The following is a 16,051-nucleotide window of genomic DNA, read 5'->3' as shown; positions in this document are numbered from 1 at the left end:
TGTAAAACTGTCCTTGCTTGCAGATAATATTATTTTATATATGGAAAATCCTAAGGACTACAAAAAAAAAAAAAACTGTTAAAACTAATCAACAAATTCAGTAAGGTTGCAGGATACAAAATCAACATACAGAAATCAGTTGTGTTTCTATATACTAAAAAGAAATATATGAAAAGAAATAAAAGTCTTACAACGTCATCAAAAACAATAAAATACTCGTGGCTAAACTTAACAAAGGAGGTGAAAGATCTGTACACAGATAATTACAACAACTTTGAGGAAAGAAATTGAAGACACAAACAAATGGAAAGCTATCTTATGCTCATGGATCAGAAAAATTAATATTAAAACGTCCATGCCATGCCAGTTATCTATAGATTTGATGCAATCCTCATAGAAATTCTAATGACATTTTTCACAGAAATAGATTAAAAATTCTAAAAAAAAAAAAGATAAACAATTCTAAAATTTGTATGAAAACACAAAAGATCCTAAATAGCCAAAGAAGAAAGAGGAACAGAGCTGGAGGCATGACACTTCCTGATTTCAAACTATACTACAAAGCAATAGTAATCAATATGGCTGACATAAAAACAGACATATAAACCAATTGAACAAAATTGAGAGCCCACAAATAAGCATATACATATGCATATATACTTGCATATACAGTCAACTAATATTTGACAAGGGATCCAAGAATACTCAATGAGAAAAGGATATTCTCTTTAATAAAAAGTATTGGGAAAACCATATAATCACATGGAGATGAATAAAATTTGACTCCTATCTTAACACCACTCACAAAAATTAACTTGAAATGGATTAAAGCCTTAAACATAAGAACTAAAACCATAAACTCCTAGAAGTAAACAAAGGAAAAAGCTCCCTGTCTTGGCAATAATCTTTTGGATGTGATATTGAAGCAAAAGCAAAATAAAAAGCAAAAATAATTAAGTGGAACTGCATCAAGCTTAAAATCTTCTGCACAGCAAAAGAAAAAACCAACAAAATAAAAAGACAACTGACAGAATGGGGAAAAAAATGAACAGATCATGTCTGATAAAGGGTAAATATCCAAGATTTATAAGGAACCCCTACAACTCAAAAGCAAAATAAAACAAAAAATGTGATTAAAAAATGAGCAGAGCAACTGAATAGACATTTTTCCAAAGAAAATGGCCAACAGGTACATAAATAGGTGTTCAACATGACATCACTAATCATCAGGGAAATGCAAGTCAAAACTGCAAGGAGATAGCACTTCATGCCTGTTAGAATGGCTGTCATCAAAAAGACAAGTGGTAACAAGTGTTGACAAAAACATAGAGAAAAGGGAATTCTTGTGTACTGTGATGAGAATGTAAATTTGTACAGCTACTATGAAAACCAGTATGGAAACTTATCAAAAGATTTACAGTAAAACTGCCATATGATTCATCAATCTCACTTTTGGGTATATATCCAAAGGAAATGAAATCAGGATCTTGAAAAGATATCCGCACCTTCACATCCATTGCAGCATCATTCACAACAGTCAAGATATGAAAAAATCAAGTGTCCACTTATAGATGAATGGAATAAGAAGAAGTGATGTACATATATAATTGAATATTATTCAGCACCGAGAAAGAAGGACATTCTGCTACTTGGGACAACAAAGATGAACCTGGAGGGAATTATGCCGAGTGAAGGAAGTCAGACAGAGAAAGGTAAATACTATATGATACCCACTTATATGTAGAATCTAAAAAGGTTAAATTCATGCTAACAGAGAGTAGAACAGTGGTTGCCAGGGGTTGGGTGGTAGAGGAAATGGGGACATGTTGGTCAAATGGTAAAATCTTCTAGTAATGAGTAAATTCTGGGGATCAAATGTACAGCATGGTGGTTATAGTTAACAGTACTGTATATATTCTTGAAAGTTGCTAAAAGAGTGGACCGTAAACATTTTCATGTAAGGTGATGGAGGTATGTTACTGTGGTAGTCATTTCACAACAAAGTCTATCAAATCTACATGTTGTACACATTTATGTGTATAATAAAATAAGTTATATTATGTGTCAATTATTTCTCAATAAAGCTGACAGAAAGAAAAGTATATATAATATCAGTGGCACTATCTCATCTAGGGCAGTCTGGATACAGAGAAACTGATGCCCCATTTTTTCCAGTTACCCTGGGAAACCCCTTGCATATGTTATATTACAAGAAGCACTCATTTAGAATAATATATTCTTTCTCATAATAGAATTTGAAAATTAAAATGTCTTCACTTCAAAAAGACAAAATCCCCCAAAATGGAAATAGGCATTATAAACAACTGGAGGGGGCAAATGTTTTATAGGCAATAATTCTGTTCAAAATCTCTTCATTCAATTAATGAATATTAATGACATGAATACCATGGAGCCAGCCTCTAGATTTCTAATTCAAATAGGAACTCCCTAAACTTCTTTTCAACACTCCATTTGCACCACCTAACACTGTGCTTCAGCAATGCCACATGTCTTATTGCTCCCTGAACAAATTGTCAGTTACTTCTTCCTCTTTGTCTTTACACTCACCACTGCCACAACCTGGAACTATGTAACATCTTTCCCTTCACTTGACAAATTCCTGTTCAGCCTTCAAGGCTCAATTCGGACACTTTCTCCTCTGGGAAAACTTTCCACTTATTTATCTTTTTCCCCAAACAGACTGGAAAATAAGCACACAATAACACATGTGAAAATGTAAATCACAGCATAGTGTGTTAGCCCTAGGGGAAAAACAACACAAAATATAAACAAAGACTTAAAGCTAAGAATTCAATCAAAAAAATAAAATGGAGCATGAAATAGTAGATCAACCCCAAAATGTAGGCAAGGAGGAACAGAAGAATAAAAAAGAGGGGTAAGTGGAAGACAAATAGCAAGCTCATAGGCTTAAACCCAACCATATCAATAATTACATTAAATATAAATGGATGAGTAATAGCTGAGTAATATTCCATTGTATACATAAACCACATCTTCTTTATCCATTCATCTTTCGATGGACACCGAGGAATATTACTCAGCCATTAGAAACGACAAATACCCACCATTTGCTTCGACGTGGATGGAACTGGAGGGTATTATGCTGAGTGAAATAAGTCAATCGGAAAAGGACAAACATTATATGGTCTCATTCATTTGGGGAAATATAAATAATAGTGAAAGGGAATAGAGGGGAAGGGAGAAGAAATGGGTAGGAAATATCAGAAAGGGAGACAGAACATGGAAGACTCCTAACTCTGGGAAACGAACTAGGGGTGGTGGAAGGGGAGGAGGGCAGGGGGTGCGGGTGACTGGGTGGTGGGCACTGAGGGGGGCACTTGACGGGATGAGCACTGGGTGTTATTCTGTATGTTGGCAAATTGAACACCAATAAAAAATAAATTTATTATTAAAAATAAATAAATAAATAAATAATAAATAAGGAGTGAACACTTCACTTAAAAACTAGAGATTGTCAGGATGGATGTAAAAGCAAGAAGCAATGATATGGTGCCTACAAGAAATGGGTTTTGAATATAAAGACACAAATAGATTGGAAGTAACTGGATGAAAAAAGAACTACCATGCTAACGGTATCAGAATTGTCAACTCTTTGAGCAACAACTTGATCAACTAGAATATGGTGCTTCCGAGAGTGTAGTGCAATATGGAAAAGGGAAGAAAAGAATTATTTGACAATGGAGAAACCTGACAAACACTACTTCAATCAGGTCACCAAGGTCAACATCAACAGTAACAAGTCATAGTTTTGTTTTGTTTTGTTTTGTTTTTAGTAACAAGTCACGTTAATCAAAAGACCCAATTTTTAAAAGATCGAAATTTTTAAAACATTGTTTAAAGATTAAAAAGTGAAGCAACATGCTGGTATAAATGCGATTCACTTAACCGCAGAGAATTAGTATGCAAAAGTTACAAAGAATGCTCTATATATCAATAACAAAAGAATAATCAATTAGAGAAGTGGGCAAAAGATATATACAGGCAATTCACAGATAAGCCAAATAATCAGACACAAAAATGCTCAATCTCTGAGTATCAGGGAAGTATGCATTAAAGCCACAATCACAGTGAGAACTATTTCTCATTCTTCGGATAGGTTATATTTAAAAGTCTGAAAATTGTAAGTCTTGGCATGTATATGGATCATAGCAGCTCTTAAACCCTGCTGATAGGAGTATAAATTGTACAACTAACTTATAAAGCAATTTGGCATTATCTGATCAAGTTCAAGATTATTTTACTAACATAGCCAGCAATTCCCCTCAGTAGGTATATAAATGTTCAGAACCAATTCTGTGTGTTCCAGGAGTCCCATACAGAGTAGCCACAGACTTTGCGTGCTCGCTTTCATTGTCCTCACAAATGCTCCCCTACCTCTGCTAGCCTCTTTTCAATCATACTAATGTCAACACTGAACTTCAATCTGGAAAAACAGAAGCAAACAATCCATGGAACTAGAGGATATTATGCTAAGCAAAATAAGTCAGTCAGAGAAAGACAAATACCACATGATTTCACTCATACATGGAATTTAAGAAACAAAATAGATGAATATAGGGAGAGGGAAAGAAAAATGAAATAAGATGAAAACAGAGAGGGAGGCAAACCGTAAGAGACTCTTACTGTAGGAAACAAACTGAGGGTTGCTGGCAGGGTGTGGGTGATGTGGGAGGGGGATGGGATAACTGGGTGATGGGCATTAAGGAGGGCATTTGATATAGTGAGCACTGGGTGTTATATGCAACTGATCAATCGCTAAATTCTACCCCTGAAACTAATAATATAGTATATGTTAACGAAATTGAATTTAAATAAAAAAAAACTTTTTAGACAATCCATAGAAGACAGAATCTCATGTAAAAATATCTCAGTGGCACCTCTATAAAGATATTTATAGGAGCTCTGTTTGTAACATTTTGAATATTCATCAATAGGAAAATGGGTGTGTTGTATAATATGAATACCATATATTACTATTCAATAAAAATGAATGTAAATCTGCGTGTGAGTATTAAACATGTGAGTACATGTGAGAATTAAACATGATAAATTGAAAGGGGGAAAAGCATTGCAAGAAAATACATACATTCCAATAACCACTTGTGTAAAGTTCACATACTTGCAAAACAATAATATGTTCATTTACTGATAAATATATTTGTAGTAAAATTCCGTTTCTCCAAGGAAACTTGATTCCTCTTCCCGGAAAATAGTATTTGAAACCAAGATATGAGTACTAGGTATGTTCTTGCTTACTGGGATGTTGTTGCTTCTAGACCCCCTTGGCTTCTAGACAGAGCAAGGAAGCATCTATAGACATATCTAAAATTATTTCTATATGCAGCCATATGAATATATTTAATGTAAACATGGATTCCTACTGATTCTTCAACTGTAACCCATTACTGTAATTGTCATAATTCTAACCTCTTCCCCCTGCTTACCTGTAAACTCCCACTCCAAAAGTGAGAAACCTGGCTCTCAGCATTCACCAGCCATTCACTTAATTCAGTGCCAGTATACAGACACAGAAGTATCAGAATTGCCAAGATATGGGCCTGCAAGAAAGAGCTCTATGAACTAGAATACAGTGCTCCCAAGACTACAGTACAGTATGGAAAAGGGGAAAAAGGAATAACTCGACAGTAAAGAAACCTGACAAATACTACCTCATCCAGGTGATCAGGGTTGGTATCAACAGTGATAAGTCACGGTGATACTCTGTGCCCTTGATATGATGGGATGTCATCCTCCTCCCTAAAACCCATAATTCCAGTCTAATAGGAAAAATACCAGACAAACCCTAACTGAGGAATATTTTACAAAATTCCTGACCAGCACTACTTAAAACTGTCAAGGTCACCAAAAACAAAACAAACAAACAAACAAACAAACAAAAAAAAAAAACAGGGAAAATCTGAGAAATGGTCACAGCCAAGAGGAGCCTAAGGAATCATGGTGACGAAATCCTACATGGGATCTTGGAACAAAAGAGACATTAGGTAAAAACTAAGGAAAAACTAAGGAAAACTAAATGAAGTATGGATATTAGTCAATATTGATGTATTGGGATGCCTGGGTGGCTCAGCGGTTGACCATCTACCTTTGGCTCAGGGTGTGATCCTGGAGTCCCGGGATTGAGTCCCACATCTGGCTCCCTTCGTGGAGCCTGCCTCTGCCTCTCTCTGTGTGTATCTCATGAATAAATAAAATCTTTTTAAAAAATAATGATGTATCAATATTTGTTCATTAATCTTAGCACACATGCAAGATGTTAATACTAATGTAAGATCTAATAATCTTCTGCACTGTTTTCACAACTTTTCTGTAACCTAAAACTGTTCTTTAAAAATAGCTTACTTTAAAAAAAATAGCTTACTTTTTAAAAATGAGTGAGAAAATATACACCAATTTCAAGATGGTGGTTACCTCTGGGAGGCAAAGGAATGAGATCGGGCAATTATGCAGGGATTGCCCCATGACGTTGTAATATTTCACCATATATTTAAGAATGCAAACTCTGGAAGCAGGCTGTCTGTGCTCAGTGTCCCGGAGTAATGCAGACCACCTGTGCTATCCAAGTTTTGAGGAAGGAGAGAGCAGTATGATGTGGGAGGAGGAGGGAGTTAGGAAGAACCTCTTACAGGAAGTCACACTATAGCTGGGTGGCTGGAAAAAAGAGGAGAGGTGAGAAGAAGAGTTTGAGAGAAAGCTCAGGTGAGGCATTGAGCTGAGATGGGGGTGTGGTGCTTGTGCAGTGAGGCTTTTAAGGGCACCATGTGGGCAAGCCTGGGAACAGCAGTGAAGGGCTTTAGATCTGCTCCTACCTATTATATAGACAGTGGTTGCATAGACCCAACCCTGGGCAAAAGTCCCCCCACCCACCCCAAGGGCCTTCCCCACGAGACTTCCACTTGTCTGTTTACCAAAATGCCCTTCACAGCTTTCTCTACCCAAAGCATCAAGAGCAGCATCCCCCTCCTCCAGCCCCTGGGCTTTTCAGGATTTGCCTCAGGAAGATAATGAAGGGGGATGCTCAGGGATGTTCAGACCGAGAAAAGTAAAGAAATTGGCCTCTCATCCTTGGATGGGTCGTTGGCTCCTCAAATAAATGCAATCCAGCCCTGGCCAGAGAGAAAAGAGGAGGGAAATCTGGTCATGGTCACAGCCTTGCATGCAGTCTTTCTACTAGATTGTTGTCCTCCCTGTTACTGTCACAACATGAGCCTGAACAGCTAAGCCATGGTCCCTGACCAGCTGCCCGTGGCTTTCCACTGCCTCTGGGCCACTTGCCCTGCCTGCAGTGCCCTGAGGGCTGCGCAGAAGATTAGTCTGAGCAAACCAGAGGTAGAAAGCTAATAAAGAAGACAGAGCTCAATACAAGTTCTGAAAGCCAACTGAAATTACTTGGGGGAGACAGAAATCACAGAATCCAAAAATTAAAAGGATCCAAGAAGAAATCAGCCATGGAAAATTCAGTGTCTCAAGTGAGAATTTTCCTTCCAGCCAATCAGGCCATGATTCAGCAAGCTGTGGCCACGGATCCCAGTCACTCCTCAAGACAGCCCTCATGTGTATTCTGACAAACAAATGGATAGCCTGAATCTAGTCAAGAGGAAATATCAGACAAACCCAAAGGAACATTGGACAAAACCACTGGTCTGTGCTCTCTAAAATTGTTTGTATTATGAAAGACAATGAAAGGCGAGGAAATGGTCCAGATTAACAGCAACTAAAGATACTTGACAGCTAAAAGCGATACCCATTCCTGCATTGGATCCCAGACTAGGAAAATAAATAAATAAATAAGGATGTTATCTTGGGACAACTGGGGGACTTGGATATGGACGATAGGATATAAAATAGTATTACATTAAAATAAAATTTTCTGATGTTGATAATTGTACAATTTGACAATTAATAATTGTGGTAATTATGGTTATGTAAGAGAACATCCTTATTCTTAGGAAATATATACTAAAGTATTTAGAGATAATGGAGCAAAATGTCTGCAATTTACTCCCAAACGTGTCAGAAAAATAATAATTATGCATAGAGGGAGAATGTGAAAGCAAATGTGGCAAAATGTTAATTTGCAATTCGGAGTGAAGGGTAGATAGAATTTCTTAGCATTATTGTTGTTACTTTTATGTGGTTTAAAATCATTTCAAAATAAAAAGTTTAAACCTTTTTTCAAGAAATAGCCCTAAAGAAACGAACTAGGGGTGGTGGAAGGGGAGGAGGGCAGGGGGGTGGGGGTGACTGGGTGGCAGGCACTGAGGGGGGCACTTGACGGGATGAGCACTGGGTGTTATTCTGTATGTTGGCAAATTGAAATTGAACACCAATAAAAAATAAATTTATTATTAAAAAAAAGGAAAGAAAGAAAGAAATAGCCCTAAAGGGAATGGATTGTTTCCTTTCTGTGGAACTGAACGTGATTTTCCTGCAGTAGTCACTCTGAGCACAGGTGCCAGGCAGGCTACATTTATGCCCCCTTTATGTGCCCTCAGACATGTGAGGACGATCTCTGTGTCCCTCTGCCCACCCCTAGCAAATCATCTGCAATTGCTCTCCTGTCCAAACTAAATGGCCCCGGTCTCTATGATCCAGATCCTCTTCCTGAGAGTGTGGGCTTCACCATCCATGGAGAACCGTTACTCTGACCTCTATAATTTTTCTCACTTTCCTAATGGCAAAGAATCCTATCCTCAGGATTGAAAGTTGTCTTCAGCTTGTCTTAGGGGGTCTGGATTCCAAGATGCCAACCAGGAGACCAGGCCTCCCTGGCCATGTTCAGATAATCAGAGTGCGTAGGAAATTGGTGCTGGGAAGTAATTTCCTTGAGCACTCCACAGGGAATGCAGAGTTATGATTACCTAAGACGGCTTGGAAGCGTTGCAACAGGAATGGCACCTTGCTAAATTTGGCAGCCCCAAAGGGAAAATGAGAATTTTTAAATCAGGAAGTCTGCTTTGGCTAACGTCTCTATCTCCGTCTGTCGTGCCATCCTCTGCCAGGAGTGAGGAGCTGCCTGGAGCGGCAAATCTGCTTGCTGGCAGCCAGGGGGTGGGGGTGGGAGCCCCTGATGGGAGCTGAAAGGAGGGAAGACAGGACCAGGCCAGGGCCCCTGCAGCCATTATGACTCTGTTCCTGGCAGCTTTTCCCCACTCAGAGCATCTGAGGGTTGGCAGGAGATGGAAGAAGGTCCCCCGTGCATCCCTCTGCTTTCTGGCAGGGCATTCCTAACCTGACCTCAATGGACCTGACAAGGCAAGAAGCAGGAAGGTCTCTGTTTAGAGCAGTGGACACGAACTAGTGGGTCATGGGCCACATATAACTTGTAGGTCCATTTTATTTGGCTTGTACTTTTAAAATTTTCTGACTTTGAATTAGTGGATATTATATTAAAAGAAAAAAAAAAAAAAAGACCGGGACACCTAGATGGCTCAGTGGTTGAGTGTCTTCACTCAGGTCATGATCCTGGGGTCTTGGGATCGAATCTCACATCGGTCTCCTCACAGGGAGCCTGCTTCTCCCTCTGCCTGCGTCTCTGCCTCTCTCTCTGTGTCTCTCATGAATAAATTAATTTTTTAGAAAAAGGAAAAGAAAAAAAAAGACCTCTGGCTTGTGACAAAAAATCAGGAGCTCTGCATGCCCACATGGCTACGATCTCCTCACACTGAGCAGCCACAAGCCTTTTCTGGCAGAGCATACATGATTTAATTTGCCACAATCCCCACCGTTCCTTACTGTCTCCCTGACTCTGTGGCTCTGGGGGACTTGACATTTATCCTCACATTTGCACTGCTCTTTCTCTTACAGTAGATTCATTTTCCTCTATCCTTGCTCTCCAAAGGGGAGCACAAAAGATATCTAGAGGGTGTTTCAAGAAGAAGTATTTTCCACATGTACTCACTTTACAAAATTATGTTCCATTTTTGCCTCTCTAACCCAGAAAATTAACAAGTAACAATTCTCGTTTGAAAATTGGATTCTTAGTTTTCCTTTGTGCCTATGGAAGTCCTTTCTTAGGATTCCCCTGCATCAGTCCGAGGCAGATACACTGTTAATCATAAAGTCCTTCCCAGATAAGAGACTACAGTTCCTCTTGCTTTCTTAATAAATCCACTCTTAATTTCAAGCCACCCAAATTACCAGTATCCGATGGTCTCACATCCTCACCCCAACTCCCCTAGCCCCTTCCTCCAGGCCCTGACCAGTCTCCAGCTCAGAGAGGCTCTGTCTGGTGGTCCCCAGCACCAACGTACCCGCTACCAGACCTGAGAGCAGGGGCTGCTGTTGGAAGGAGGCAGGTGGTGGAGAGAGGGCAGGAGGAAACGCAAGCACGAGAGGATGCTAAGCCTGGGGGCCAGGGATGGGGGTAGGGGCCTTGCTCAAGGCTTCTCATTCCCAGAGGGCCCCACACAGTGACCTGTGATGGTGTCTCCACATGAGGTCACGCATTCAGGTACAGAGGCATTCTGACAAGATGGAGGGAAGATGACAACTCCCATCTTAGAACCTGTGTAAACCACATGGCCGTGCACCGTGAATTTCAGGTTTTTTTTTTTTTAATAAATCCTGTGATTAAATGGTGAATAGTACAGTGTATATATGTGTATGTTAAAAGACTTTGTTTATTCAAAGTAAGCTTTTGTATGTCACAGATTTGGATATCCTGACTTGGCATCTCTACTTTGTCTTTTACATACCAGTGGGCTCCCAAAATACAAGTGCCCCAAGCCTCCTTTCTGCTCTGGGAGGCCGCAGGTCCCTGCCAACTCCCACATGGGCAGTCGCATTGCATGTGGTGTCACCCACCACAGCCTGTCCTGGGGATGACAGACAAGAGCACTGGGGGCGGATGGCTACAGAGAAGCTCTACCTGGGCAGGAAATGCTAGCGTCCTGAGGAGGAGAGGATGAGGAGGAAGAATCCGAAGTCATGGGGCTCCGCGGGTGGTGCCTGGTGCCAGGTGCCTGAGTCTTCTTCCACGGACCTCAGATTCAGTTCTTGGCCCCACCTGCCTGGAGCCCTCTTCTCCAACTGCCTCAGTTCTTTGTCCCACCTGCCTGGAGCCCTCCTCTCCAACTGCCCCATTCAACTGTCACTCCCACCACACGTGTGGAGGGAACTCTGGGGGACCAACATTCCCTCTGCCACTTTAAAGGGCACTGCCCTGTCCTGTTCCTTCAGTGACAGCCAAAGTTCATATGATGTGCTTGCACAGCAACCCCTTCCTAGCCTGTCCTATCATAGCTTTGTATAAGTAAAGGAGAGTAAAGGCCCCTCACCAGCCCCTACTCTACAGGTGAGGAGGTAAAGAATCAGGTAAGGTTTGGGGAAAGGCTGAGACCAGTAGCCAAGTCTCCTGACTCCCAGTCAGGGACCTCCCTCCCAGAAGGCATGCATTTCCCTGTCCATGCTCCTGCAAAGGTAAAGCAACTCTGAGGTCAGAGGATGGGGTGGGGGTGGAGGGGCTGTGGGGTGGGGGCTGGAATATCCAATCTTCAAAACAGAGGAAATCTCATTCATTTATCCAAAACTAAAAGGCAATCTGAGCTCTTTTTTTTTTTCTTGAATTAAATGAAAGGTAAGTCAGGGATTGGCACTGTCAGCTAATTCTTGCATACAAGCTTCCTGTTTATCTCACTCCAAGCTTTACAAACTCTGGAGGGCAGGTCTTTTTGGATGTCTTGAGATCCTTCAAGGGCCTGGCCATAGAGAACCTTGCTCAGAGTTGGCTGAAAAATTCCATGCTGGCCAGGGAATGGTTGGGAGCAAGCAAATCTCTAAATCCCGAAATGACAAATCTGGATCCATTTTTTAAGAATTATTTGGACACCGGGGCACCTGGGTGGCTCTGTGGTTGAGCATCTGCCTTTGGCTCAGGGCATGAACTCAGGGTCTTGAGACTGAGTCCCACATCGGGTCCCTGCATGGGGCCTGCTTCTCCCTCTGCCTGTGTCTCTGCCTTTCTCTGTGTCTCTCATGAATAAATAAATAATATCTTTAAAAAAGTTATTTAGCCACCTTAGAAAACTTCCCCCAGGTAACTCTCATGGATTTTATGTCACATTTTACGGTAGTATTTCAAGCTGGTCCAAATCCTCTTCTTACTCTTATCCTGGTCAATCCCTCCCCCTGCTGGCTGTTTCTGCCTCCTCCACTTCCTGGGGATGTAGATCTCAGGGGAGGCTGCCCCCACCCAATGTCGTACTTGGCTTCCTTGCCCACAAGGGAGGTGGGAAATGTGGAGGGTCTGTCCACAGTTGCCAGGTGGAAAAAGATACAGGGAGGAAGGCTCCCTGGCCTGGGGGGCGGCTGGCCTTCAGAAGCTCTCCTTATGCAGGTCTGGGTCCCCTTCTGTTTGCCTCCATTCCTTGCTGCATAAATGCAAATCATTGCTAATAATATCACTTGACATTTGTAGAGCCCTTTGTGTATCATGAAGTTCTTCTCACTTTTATCACTTGATCTTCACAGCCACCTCGGGAGGTCTCTGAAACACAGCGCGGACTCGTTTTCACAATTTCCAAACAGATCTGAATGCTGTCAAGTTTACAGCAGATTGATGAGCAGTTTTTCCCCAAGTTCGCGGAAGGTCTGGCAGAGATGGATCTCTACCGAGGCACACAGTGTTTTGGTGCTACATAAAGATGATTGTTTGGCCTGTCAGGCCACTGATTCTGGAGTGAAATGGTGGAGGGGGTTGTGCTGTCTCTGCCAATGGGAGGCCTGAAGAAATGAACAGACAAGCTCCTGTCCCAGACAGTGCATACACCCAGGGAAGGCCGGGGCACTGAGATCTGAGCAGGACATAGACGCCCCCCCCACCCTGGGGCTGAAGGGGGACAAGAGAAACCACCGGAGAATAGGAAGAAAATATTAGAAATCCTTTCTAGGGACGTCTGGGTGTCTCAGGGGTTGAGTGTCTCTGCCTTTGGCCCAGGGCGTGATCCTGGAGACCCGGGATCGAATCCCACGTCGGGCTCCCGGTGCATGGAGCCTGCTTCTCCCTCTGCCTATGTCTCTGCCTCTCTCTCTCTCTCTGTGTGACTATCATAAATAAATAAAAATTAAAAAAAAGGAGTACACTTAAAAAAAAAGATTTTATTTATTCATGAGAAACACAGAGAGAGAGGCAGAGACATAGGCAGAGGGAGAAGCAGGCTCCATGCACCGGGAGCCCGACGTGGGATTCGATCCCGGGTCTCCAGGATCACGCCCTGGGCCAAAGGCAGGCACTAAACCGCTGTGCCACCCAGGGATCCCTAAATAAAATCTTTTAAGAAAAAAAAATCCTTCCTTTCTATATTCTTCTTCATCCTTACAAAAATATTTTTGTGTATGAATATAATGCAACAGTGATATACATGCATATGCTGTACATCATTTGTGAATAAATATAAATGTGTGTATCAGGAGTCTGCACACCCAAATACCGACGGTGGTGCTGGGTGGAAGGTTTCAGGAGCACTCCTCTTGATCATTTCTCCAGCTCTGCAGTTCTGTGAGGCTTTTATTCCAAAGCAAGTCTCTCTCAAATTCTTCCTATCCCGTCCTTTACTGGCATATCTTCAATAAACCATAAAAGACAGGAGCTCGATCAACTTCAAAAACATTTTTGTAAATAACTTTTTTTTTAAGGATTTTATTTCTTAATTTGAGAGAGAGGGAGCATGAGCAGGGGGAGGGGCAGAGGGAGAAACAGGCACCCCAGGTTCCTAGCAAGGAGCCCTACTTGGGTGGGGCCGGGTTCCCCACTGGGCCTGGATCCCAGGACCCTGAAATCATGGCCTGAGCCAAAAGCAGACATTTAATTGACTGAGCCACCCAGATGCCCTTGTAAATAACCTTAAAAATATATATGTATGTATGTGTGTGTGTATATATATATATACACACACACACACAAAAATCAGTGTGTGACATTGCAGAGTCAGTACCATATAGTGGTTAAAAATAGAGACTCTGGAATCAGATCTGAGCTCAAATCTCTAAATTTCAATTTCTCCAACTACGACGAACTGAGAACACTAACTTCAAAGCATTGTAAGTTAATTGAGGATTAGATAGTGTTAAGGGAAGTGCTTAACACAGTGTCTCAAACATTGCAAACACTCAATACATGGTAGCTATTATTTGCGAACAATAATTTTTTTAAAAAATTAGCAGGATCTCTGGAGAAATAAGCATCCCTTCCTACCTGAGTTGCTGTTGGAATCTGTCCAGTGGAAGTACTCAAGCTATTCACTAAAGGAAGGGGCTTGAGTTTTTTCATTTTTGTTTGTTTGCCTTATGAACTAAGGAAAGAGTTATAGGAGGAAGACCAAACAAAGTCAATGTCAAATGAATTTGGAAAGTGGTTTGGAATTTGAATGGGCTTTTAAAACAAACATAGGTTAGTGAAGCAGAAACACATGCCTGTGACAATCAGAGGACAAGCTCTCTAATGAAAGACAAAACATGTTGTTAGGCAGAAAGCATGAGTTCTGGCCCTGAGCAAGCCCCTTGGCTCCGAGCTGAGCATGTGAGTACAAAAGCCACAGACACAAGAAAGGTGGCCCTCCCTTCTCAGGACCAGGAAAAAACTTGGCTTATTGTGAACAACTTTACTTTTTCTTTAATGGCTGAGTTGTAAAGATCTTCTAAAATATCTTTGTTCCTTCCTCTCACTAAGGAGCTCAGAGTGAAAACTTTCAGCTATCTCTAACAACACACAGTACACAACCTTACGGCATGCAATACTGGGAAATGACGTCTGTAAGCTCTAAGTCATGAACCAGGCACAACCCCAGAACCACGAGGTGTATTGATGAGTGTGGGGAGAAGAGGTGGGGAACATTTCAACGAGTACAGAGTGGGACTGAGGCTCTCATATCAGTACAATTGTTGCAAGAATTCATATGACAAAGCACTTGGGAACCAAAAATCTAGCAAGAAATATCATTATTAAATCAGAAAGTCGTACTTCTCTTTGCTGTAATGAGAAATGGTTTTGCCCCGATATTGCTCACACTTGTCGCAATGGTGACCAGAACTCAGTATGGGCAGGCCAGGCATCAGAACTAGGGCTATCCCATCCACGCCTGCGCTGAGCAGACCATGCCTGACCACACTATTGGAGTAAGGCCTTTATGCCTAGCCCTCGCTGCCTGCCTGTCCCTTCTTCTCAATTCCTTTCGTGCCTGATTCAGATTCGAGTTTCAAGCCAGGTTATTAAAAGCCAGTGGTGCAGGCAAGGTACCTTCTCTTTCCGGGACTCTATTTCCCTCTATAAAATCTAGAACTGAATTAAATCAGGGTTCTTAACTTATTTTGTGCCATAGGTCTCTTTGGCATTCTAGTGTGTTCTCAGAATAGTGTTTCTTTTTTCTTTTTTAAAGTATTTTATTTGCTTATTCATGAGAGACATAGAGAGAGAGGCAGAGACACAGGCAGAGGGAGAAGCAGGCTCCCCACAGAGAGCCCGATGCAGAACTCAATCCCGGCACCCTGGCATCACGACCTGAACCAAAAGCAGATGTTCAACCACTGAGCCACCCAGGCGTCCCTCAGAATACTGCTTCTACCGTATAAAATAAGGTACATAGGACTGTGAAGGAAATCAATTATAATGACACATGGTTATCAAAAAACCAAAAGTTGGATGTTGTAATATGTATGTTTCTATGTTGGTGTGTTAAATAAAATGATCTAGCAGTAGGTCTAATAACTACTACAATTCAAAGCAGTGATGCACGTAAATGGTATTTTTCAGACACCTGAAACAAATGAAATGAGATTTGAGAATATCTATGATTCTGTTTGTGATGAAGTCACAGGTAATGATACTATTATAGTTTGTTATTCATAATCAGTGAAAATGCTAAATTTCAGTTAGTAAAAACAAAGACACAATTTTTCCCCATCCAAATTCATGCATCCTCTGAATCTAGCTCAAGGGTCCATGGACCACAGGCTAGGGAACATCCAGACTAACAGTCTCTGAAGTTGTTTCTGA

General features: G+C 41.3%; 1 protein-coding gene across 13 annotated transcripts in view; it reads right to left on the bottom strand.

The window, feature by feature from the left end:
• Positions 1-11,160, bottom strand: part of LOC140633951 (ATP-binding cassette sub-family C member 12) — an 82,643-nt gene extending 71,483 nt beyond the window's left edge. For 9 of the 13 annotated variants that reach the window (XR_012031546.1, XR_012031545.1, XR_012031547.1 and 6 more), the window contains exon 1: positions 10,931-11,160. The gene's annotated coding sequence lies outside the window, so the exon portion shown is untranslated. Of the gene's footprint in view, positions 1-2,568; positions 2,664-5,486; positions 5,601-10,930 lie in introns of those variants that run through there. The other 4 variants (XM_072827158.1, XM_072827155.1, XM_072827152.1 and 1 more) reach the window with 3 other exon arrangements.
• Between the last annotated feature and the right edge of the window lie 4,891 nt (positions 11,161-16,051).

The sequence above is a fragment of the Canis lupus genome, chromosome 5, assembly GCF_048164855.1.
Source record: "Canis lupus baileyi chromosome 5, mCanLup2.hap1, whole genome shotgun sequence".
Classification (NCBI taxonomy): domain Eukaryota; kingdom Metazoa; phylum Chordata; class Mammalia; order Carnivora; family Canidae; genus Canis; species Canis lupus.
This window is presented reverse-complemented; position numbering and strand designations above follow the sequence as displayed.